Source organism: Lathyrus oleraceus, chromosome 7, assembly GCF_024323335.1.
Source record: "Lathyrus oleraceus cultivar Zhongwan6 chromosome 7, CAAS_Psat_ZW6_1.0, whole genome shotgun sequence".
NCBI lineage: Eukaryota > Viridiplantae > Streptophyta > Magnoliopsida > Fabales > Fabaceae > Lathyrus > Lathyrus oleraceus.
In genome coordinates this window covers 60033519-60042850 of record NC_066585.1, presented here as the reverse complement: position 1 = coordinate 60042850, position 9332 = coordinate 60033519, and the positions used below count along the sequence as shown (strand labels likewise).

At 39.6% G+C, this 9332-nt stretch overlaps 1 non-coding gene across 1 annotated transcript; it reads left to right on the top strand.

The window, feature by feature from the left end:
- Positions 1 to 2667: 2667 nt before the first annotated feature.
- Positions 2668 to 2774, top strand: LOC127109248 (small nucleolar RNA R71). The gene has a single exon (XR_007796578.1). It is a non-coding gene; the product is annotated as a small nucleolar RNA R71 (small nucleolar RNA).
- The last annotated feature ends 6558 nt before the right edge of the window (positions 2775 to 9332 follow it).

Genomic DNA, 9332 nt, shown 5'->3' with positions numbered 1-9332 from the left:
ATGCCTTCTTTGACCATAAAGTGGCACTTCTCCTAGTTTAACACAAGGTTAACTTCTATGCATCTCTCTAGGATTTTCTCAAGGTTAATAAGGCAGTCTTCAAAGTTTAATCTACACACCGAGAAGTCGTCCATAAATACTTCCTTGATTCCGTTGAGATAATCTACGAAGATCATACAACGTTGGAAAGTAGCTGGCGCATTACAGAGTCCAAACGACATTCGTCTGTAAGCAAACGTTCCGTAGGGACAGGTAAAGGTTGTTTTCTCTTGATCCTCGGGGTGAATGGGTATTTGGAAAAATCCAGAATATCCATCAAGATAACAAAAGTAAGAGTGTCTAGCAAGACGCTCAAGCATTTGATCTATGAATGGAAGGGGGAAATGGTCTTTCCTAGTTGCCTTATTGAGCTTCCTATAATCTATGCACATACGTCATCCGCCTTCTATGCGTTTAGCGACATGCTCTCCCTTTTCGTTCTGCACGACTGTGATGCCTCCTTTCTTGGGTACCACATGTATATGACTTACCCACTTACTATCAGAGATTTAATAGATTATACCAGCTTCCGGTAGTTTAAGGACTTCCTTATTTACTACCTCGCTCATCACAGGGTTGATTCTTCTCTGATGTTCTCTGGAAGGTTTTGAATCCTCCTCTAGTGAGATCTTGTCCATACACACGGATGGGCTAATACCTTTTAAATCAGAGATGTTGTACCCTAAGGCAGAGGGGTACCTTCTTAAGACATTCAAGAGTCGATTCGTCTCGTCTTGGTTTAAGGTGGCACTAACTATTACTGGGCGATTCATTTCTTCATCCAAGAACTCATATCTTAGGTTCTTGGGTAGTTCCTTAAGTTCTTGGGCTGGTTTTTGAGAATTAGGTGAAGGGTCTTGAGTAAGATCCAAACATTTGTGAGGTTCCGTTTCCTCTGACTCGTCATCCATTTCATTCGGGTTAGAAAATGGCTCGATCTTAGGTTCTCCCTGATCAAATTCTCTTATGCACTCATCTATGATATTGACCGCATAACATGTGTCTCCTAGAATTGGTGCCATCATGAATTTCGACAGAATGAACTCGATCTTTTCGTCCCCTACTTTGAAGGTTAATTTCCCTCTTTTTACATCTATTATAGCTCCGGCTGTTGATAAGAATGGTCTACCTAAAAGGATAGGGATATCTTCGTCTTCTTTGATATCCATGACCACAAAGTCTGTTGGGATATAGTGTTGACCGATCCTAACAGGGATGTCTTCTAAAATTCCTACAGGATACTTAACAGACCTACCGGCTAATTGTAGGGACATCTTAGTTGGTTGCAATTCTCCTAGGTTTAACCTTTTACATACAGCTAAGGGCATTAAACTTACACTAGCGCCTAAATCTAGGAAAGCTTTGTCGATCAAATGACTTCCTAAAATGAAAGGTATAGAAAAACTACCAGTGTCTTTCTCCTTCTTAGCAAGTTTATCCTCAGAAATAAAGTTGCATTCCAAGGGTTTTGGATTGTCGAGCCTATGCTTGTTAGTCAAGATGTCTTTGAGAAATTTGGCGTAAGATGAAATTTGGGTGATAGCTTCGGTAAAAGGAATCTCTACATGAAGCTTTTCTATCACTTTTATAAAAAATTTATATTGGTTGTTGACTTTGGTTTGTTTAAGTCTTTGCGGACATGGGATTGGTGGTTTGTACGGGGGTGGTGGTTTGTAAGTTTTATCCTTGGCTTCACCTTCTTGGTTGGTTTGTTTCTCGGATTCCTCCAATTCCTCTTCTTCGTTGGTAGGTATAGAAGTTTTGGACTTGCTCATCGCTGGGTTATGACGCCCTTCGTAAGCGGTCCCACTTCGTAACGAGATAGCGTTAGCTTGCCCTCGAGGGTTTGGTTGAGGTTATCCAGGAAATTGGCCTCCAGGTGTAGTTTGTGGGGCTTGGTTTTGTGCTACCTGTGAGATCTGGGTTTCAAGCATCTTGTTGTTAGTGATTATCTGATCAATCTTGGTTCCTAATTGTGTTACAAGTTCGTTTACGTGAATGTTTTGGTTTAGGAATTCTTTATTGTGCTGAGTCTGGCCCGATATAAAGCTTTCCATGATCTTCTCAAGGTTAGACTTCTGGGGCACAACTTGCATAGGTTGATTTGGTTTTTGGGCTTGATAACCTTTCGGTCTCTGAGGTGCATTATTTTGGATAGGGTTCTGGTTTTTATAGGAGAAATTCGGATGATTCTTCCATCCAGGGTTGTAAGTGTTTGAAAATGGGTTACCTTGGGCGTAATTCACTAGGTTGGTATTTAGTTCGTTCAAAAGGTTACGCTCCACCGATTTGTGTCCTTTAGATCCACAGAGTTCGCACTCTGTGTGGACTACTTCTACGGTGTTAGTGTTTGTAGACATATGTTCGATCCTAAGAGCTAAAGCGTCCATTTTCTCCTGCATCATGTCTAGAGAGCTCACCTCATGTTTTCCACCTTGGGTCTCCTTTTTCTCTATTGATGCTCGTTCAGTTCCCCATTGATAATGGTTTTGGGCCATATCCTTAATTAGGTCACAAGCTTTTGGATAAGGTTTGTTCATCAGCACGCCGCCTGCGGCAGCGTCGATGCTCATCTTGGTGTTATAATGGAGTCCATTGTAGAAGGTATGAACGATCAACGATTGTTCTAAGCCATGGTGTGGGCAGACTCTTAATAGCTCGTTATATCTCTCCCAAGCTTCGAAAAGCGATTCTCCTTGGTTTTGAGCATATCTAGTTATTTGGTTTCGAAGAACAGCAGTCTTACTAGGGGGAAAATATCTAGCAAGGAATACTCTTCTAAGGTCTTCCCAGGTAGTTATTGAGTTAGCTGGAAGTGAATCTAGCCATGAACATGCTCTATCCCTGAGGGAGAAAGGAAATAATCTCAAATGGATTGCATCGGATGACGCACCGTTAGATTTAAAGGTGTCGGCTAGTTGAATAAAAACTTTTAAATATTGATTCGGGTTCTCGGTAGCGAGACCCGCGTATTGGTTCTGTTGCACTAATTGCAACAAAGAAGGTTTTAGTTCAAAATTGTTAGTTGGTATAAGGGGGTTTACTATACTCGAACTAGGTTCCTCGTCAGAGGTTTGGGCAAATTCCTTAAGAGGTCTCCTATCGCAATTCTCGTCCATAGCTTTCTTAATTCGGATGAGTAAGAGGCGTGTACGAGTATAACGTTCAGGTTCCGCTAAAGGATCTACTAAATTTCTGGTACTACGAGTTCTTCGCATTTACCGGCTAATAATGCCTTAGTCTATACGGTGTAACAACAGGGTACGAAATTTGACGAAGTTGGTCCCCGGAAACGGCGCCAAAAACTTGATCGTGTTGATTCGCAAGTGCACGAATTACGTCAAAGTAATATAAAAGAATATCGATCACACAGAGACCAATCGTCAATCTATCGATTGCTATCGTTACGGTGTTTATTTAAGGCGGTATAAAAGAGATATTGGGTTTGCAAAATAACGGTAAATAATAAATACAGGTAAAGACAGGTTGAATGAAATTCACGTTAGTTAAGCGATGTTTCGATTGTCTAAATAGAACTACTTACGAGGCAATATTTTCTACTCTTAAAAAGAATCCATTTAACAGGAACTGTCGCTTTCGCGTATTCAAAATCGAGTTTACCCTTAAATTAAGGCCTTTTATTGTCACTTATAAAAGGTGCCCAGAACGCTAAAGTAGTAAACCTATTTCTAAGAAATGAGACTCGTAAACTTAGTTGAAAAGTGATTTTGATTTGGAATGTTTACCCAAAGGGTTTCCTGATTTTAAACCTATCAACGCGTCCGAAAACAGTTTCAAAATTAGTTTTTCCTTAAAGTGATAAAGATTCCTAGTTACTAAGCCAAGGTGCTTTCGCACTCCTCGAATAATTAAAACTAACCAAGTTTGTTATAGAAAACACATGTTAAAAATAAAAATAGCCTTTAAAGTATTTCTACAGATTTTAATATGTTAAACATTACTTTAACCGCGATCCTTACATTCTAACCTTTAAAAGATTTAGCTAGACATGGTAACACTAACGAACACAACGGTGTTAATCATGATGAAAAGTTTGTTTTAGAATGTGAGGCGTAGAGAGCGAGTAAAGTGCGTAAAATAAATAAAGTAAAGCGAGTGCGAGAAATAAATAAAGTAAAAGTGATGCGGGAAATAAACAAAATAAAGCGAGTGCAGGAAATAAATAAATTAAAAGCGATGCGGGAAATAAATAAAATAAAAGCGAGTGCGGGAAATAAATAAAATAAAAGCGATGTGGGAAATAAATAAATTAAAAGCGATAAATAAGACCTGCTCCAAACGGAGGCTTCGATTCTGGTACAAAAATAAACCTTCGACTCCTGAAGCTAAAGACGACAGCAACTCGAAGTGACCCAACTCAATCTCACAAAGGTGCGATAACCCCCCGATGTGATGGATTATCGCTATTACACATGATAAATATATGCTTAGTGTTGTAAAACTAAGTTGGATTAGTAGAAAACGAAATGGAATGAGCTATTTATAGAGATTTTCAGCAGTTTGTAAAGACCATGGTGCCCTCCAACTTCTCCTTAGTGGGACTTATTGGGAACGTGATTTGCAAAGGTGGCGCTCGCCATGTGTGTAAGTGGGGTGGATCATGGGAACGTGGCGGTTACCTCCTAGTTGAGGGTTGATGACTCATGGCTTCCCCTAGCGGTCGCCATGTGCAACGCCATGTGTGTAATTTCGCCGAAAAACCTTAATTTTAGGTCTTTTTGCTTCGTTTCTTCCAAAAGAGTCCGAAAGTGCTAAATATCTGAAAACAAGAGAAAAGAGAGCATAATACAAACAAAATGATAATAAAGTCCTAATAAACATGTGAAATCCGAGTCAAAAATACGGTGTAATCCACAATCAATCCACAAAAAGAGGGAGACAACTTTTGGAAAACAGAGAGAGAGAGAGATCAACGACCCAAAGGCTCAACTCTAGCTGAGGAAGGAGGAGATGCGCTGAGGGGAGGAAATTTTATCAAATCTGCAGGGAATTTTAGGTCAACACCATATCAAAATGGGAGACAACCATACAGAGGATAAACACAAGTAGCTGCTCAAAAACCAGGAGGAAACTCTGACTGGGAGCAAGTCGGATGGCGACTGGTGGAGAAACCAACGTGATCTACTGGGGAGGCTAATTACTCTACTGAGGATCAAAACTGCTGAGGAATACACAAATTCTGTCGGGGGAAGCATAAACTCTATCGGGGAAATAACGCACCGCATGGCACTGAATCAACCAACTCAATTGGAAAAGAAACGAAGCTCCACTGGGCATCAAACACAACTCCGCATGGGAATCGGGTCAACAAACTCGGCTAAGGATACTCGAAGGGTTAACTGCTTTGGGAACCCTTAATGTTTCACACTTAAGACTTGTTGCTCTTTGAAATGTTGTTGATACTTCTTTTTAATTGCTTTGAAAAATACTTGCTTTTATATGTTTAAGAAAATGATTTTGATTAAAGATTTTAATTTCAAAAATGATCATAATAAAATTTAAAACTATTGGCTGAAGTAAATAAGAGTATAAATAATTGAATAAAAGCTCAATTTTATTTAATAGAATGGTAGTCTGTAAATGACAAGACTCCATAGATTTTTACAAAGTTGAAAATGGTAATTGACAAGGAAAAGGGTTACATTTAATACAAATGATCCTTAATCCTTCTACCAACTTTTGATGTCCGCTATGCTCTTGACCGCTGTTGGGATGATGAATCGATGTCAACCCTTATGCTCAAATTCTCCAAAACTGGACGATCAACAAAATGCAGTTAATCCCTAATTTTTGCATAAGTTACCCCAAGGCGGGGTACTAAACTTATCGGGGAATTCTTTTTGTTTTTAAGTCTCTAATTTTTTCCAGGATCGCCCTTTCGGGTTTTCAATCCACCGAGACGCTCATTTTTGCCTAAGCCACCCTTTAGGGTTTTCAACTTAGCGAGTTGTTCTTTTCTTTTTAGGCAAAGTATTTCTCGACTGCATCTGCATTCATAGGACGAGTGAACTCTTCACCATCCATAGTTGTAAGAATCAAGGCGCCGCCTGAAAAGGCTCTCTTAAAAACATATGGGCCTTCATAATTAGGAGTCCATTTGCCCCTAGAATCTGGTTTGAAAGATAAAATCTTCTTGAGCACAAGGTCACCTTCTCTGAACAAACGAGGTTTGACCTTCTTATCAAAAGCTTTCTTCATCCTTTGCTGATATAACTGACCATGACACATGGCAGTTAATCTCTTCTATTCAATCAAATTCAGCTGGTCAAACCTAGTCTGACACCATTCATCCTCAGTCAACTTGGCTTCCATGAGCACACACAATGAAGTAATCTCAACCTCTACGGGGAGTACTGCTTCCATGCCATATATAAGAGAGAAAGGGGTTACCCCTGTTGAAGTGCGGATGGATGTTCGATACCCGTGCAAAGCAAATGGGAGCATCTCATGCCAATCCTTATATGTGATAACCATCTTCTGAATAATCTTCTTGATGTTCTTATTCGCAACTTCAACATCCCCATTCATCTTAGGTCTGTAGGGAGAAGAATTATGATGTGTAATCTTGAAGTATTTACAAAGAGCTTCCACCATATTGTTATTCAAGTTCGACCCATTGTCAGTAATGGTCTTACTTGGCACACCATAACGACGTATGATTTAATTTTGATAAACCTTAGAACAACTTGCTTGGTTACATTTGCATATGATGCCGCTTCAACCCATTTTATAAAGTAATCAATTGCCACTAAAATGAAACGATGTTCATTGAAGCTTTGGGCTCAATCATCCCAATCATGTCAATTCCCCACATGGAGAAGGCCATGGGGAAGAGATAACATTCAATAGTGTCAGAGGAACATGAATCTTATCAGCATATATTTGACACTTGTGGCATTTCTTCACAAACTTGCAACAGTCAGATTCGATTGTCAGCCAATAGTAACCTGCTCACAACATCTTCTTTGCCATTGCATGTACATTGGAATGGATACCAAAGGAACCTTCATGCACTTCAGTCATCAACAAGTCTGCTTCGTGTCTATCCACGTATCTGAGCAAAACCATGTCGAAGTTTCTCTTGTAGAGTACATCACCATTCAAGTTGAAATTGTCGGCTAATCTTCTCAAAGTCTTCTTATCTTTCAATGATGACCCAGACGGGTAAATATGACTTTGGAGGAAACATTTGATGTCGTAATACCACGGCTTCTCATCTCTGACTTTTTCGACAGCAAACACATGAGCTGGCATATCAAGACAGCAAACACATGACCACGACTTCATTCCAATACTTCACTACAATCATTGACGCCAATGTTACAAGAGCATCTGCCATCCGGTTCTCATCTCGAGGGATATGATGAAACTCAACATTTGTAAAGAAAGTCAAAATCCTCGTCGCGTAATCTCTATAGGGTATTAGACCGGGTTGATTTGTCTCCCATTCACCTTTGATTTGATTCACAACCAAAGCGGAATCTCCAAAGACATCTAAATACTTGATTCTGAGATCAATGGCCTCTTCGAGCCCCATAATGCAAGCTTCATATTCTGCCATATTGTTTGTACACTTGAAAGTCAATCTAGCTGTAAATGGAAAATGCATGCCTTTAGGAGTAATAATCATTGCCCCAATGCCATTTCCATATTGATTAACAACTCCATCAAATACCATGCCCCAACGGGAACTAGGTTTTAGCCCTTCTTCAAGCAATGGTTCATCACAATCTTTCATTTTCAAGTACAAGATCTCTTCATCAGGAAAATCATACTACACTGATTGGTAATCTTCAATCGGTTGGTGAGCCAAATGGTCAGCCAAGATACTACCTTTGATCGCTTTCTGAGATCGGTATTCGATATCATACTCTGATAACAACATCTACCAACGGGAGATTCTCCCGGTTAAAGCAGACTTCTCAAATATATACTTGATTGGATCCATTTTGGATATCAACCAAGTGGTATGGTTCAACATATACTGACGCAGACGCTTAGCAGCCCAAGCCAATGCGCAACAAGTCTTCTCAAGCATAAAATACCGAGTCTCACAGTCGGTGAACTTCTTACTGAGGTAGTAAATTGCAAATTATTTCTTTCCAGTCTCATCTTTCCGATAAAGAACACAACCCATACTATCTTCAAGCACAGTCAAATACATGATCAACGGTCTTCCTTCAACAGGTGAAGACAAAATCGGAGGTTCAAGCAGATATTCCTTGATTCTGTCAAAATCTTCCTGGAAATCTTCGGTCCAATCACAAGACTAATCTTTCCGAAGAAGCTTGAACATAGGTGCACATGTGGCAGCTATGTGTGAAATAAATCTGGAAATATAATTCAAGCGGCCGATAAAACCTCTAACTTGCTTCTTAGTTTTGGGCACAAGCATCTCTTGTATTGCTTTGACCTTGGCAGGATCAACTTCAATACCTTTCTCGCTGACAATAAAGCCCAACAACTTACCAGAACGAACACCAAAAGTACATATATTGGGATTCAACAAATGCTTAACATGTTCCTCTTCATCAATTGATTTAGCAATCATGTCATCGACATATACTTAAATCTCTTTATGCATCATATCATGAAAAAGAGTAGTCATTGCTCTTTGGTAATTTGCACCAGCATTCTTTAAATTGAAAGGCATCACTCTATAACAGAATGTTCCCCAAGGCGTAATGAATGTGGTCTTCTCCATATCTTCGGGTGCCATCTTGATCTGATTATATCCGGGAAATCCATCCATAAACGAAAAGACTTTGAATTTAGTAGTATTGTCTACCAACATATTAATGTGTGGTAGAGGGAAATCATCTTTCGGACTGGCTTTATTCAAATCTCTATAATCGACACACATGCAGACTTTTCCATCTTTCTTCGATACAAACACAATATTGGCCACCCATTACGGATACTCAGCGGTTACAAGGAAACTGACGTCAATCTGCTTCTGCACTTCTTTGATTTTCACAGCCATATCAAGGTGTGTTCTTCTCAATTTCTGCTTGACTGGCGGGATTTCTGACTTCATTAGCAATTTATGCTCCACAATCTCAGAATCTAACCTAGGCATGTCTTGATAAGACCAAGCAAACATATCTGAATACTCTCGAAGAAGATCAATCAACCCCTTCTTGACATCTGGACACAATCGAGACCCAATCTTGACTTCCTTCTCATATTTCTCAAGAAGACGAGATAATTCATCACTCACTTCTTCATCACTTTCCTCCTCGGCCTCAAACACAGGGAATTCAAAATTTAGA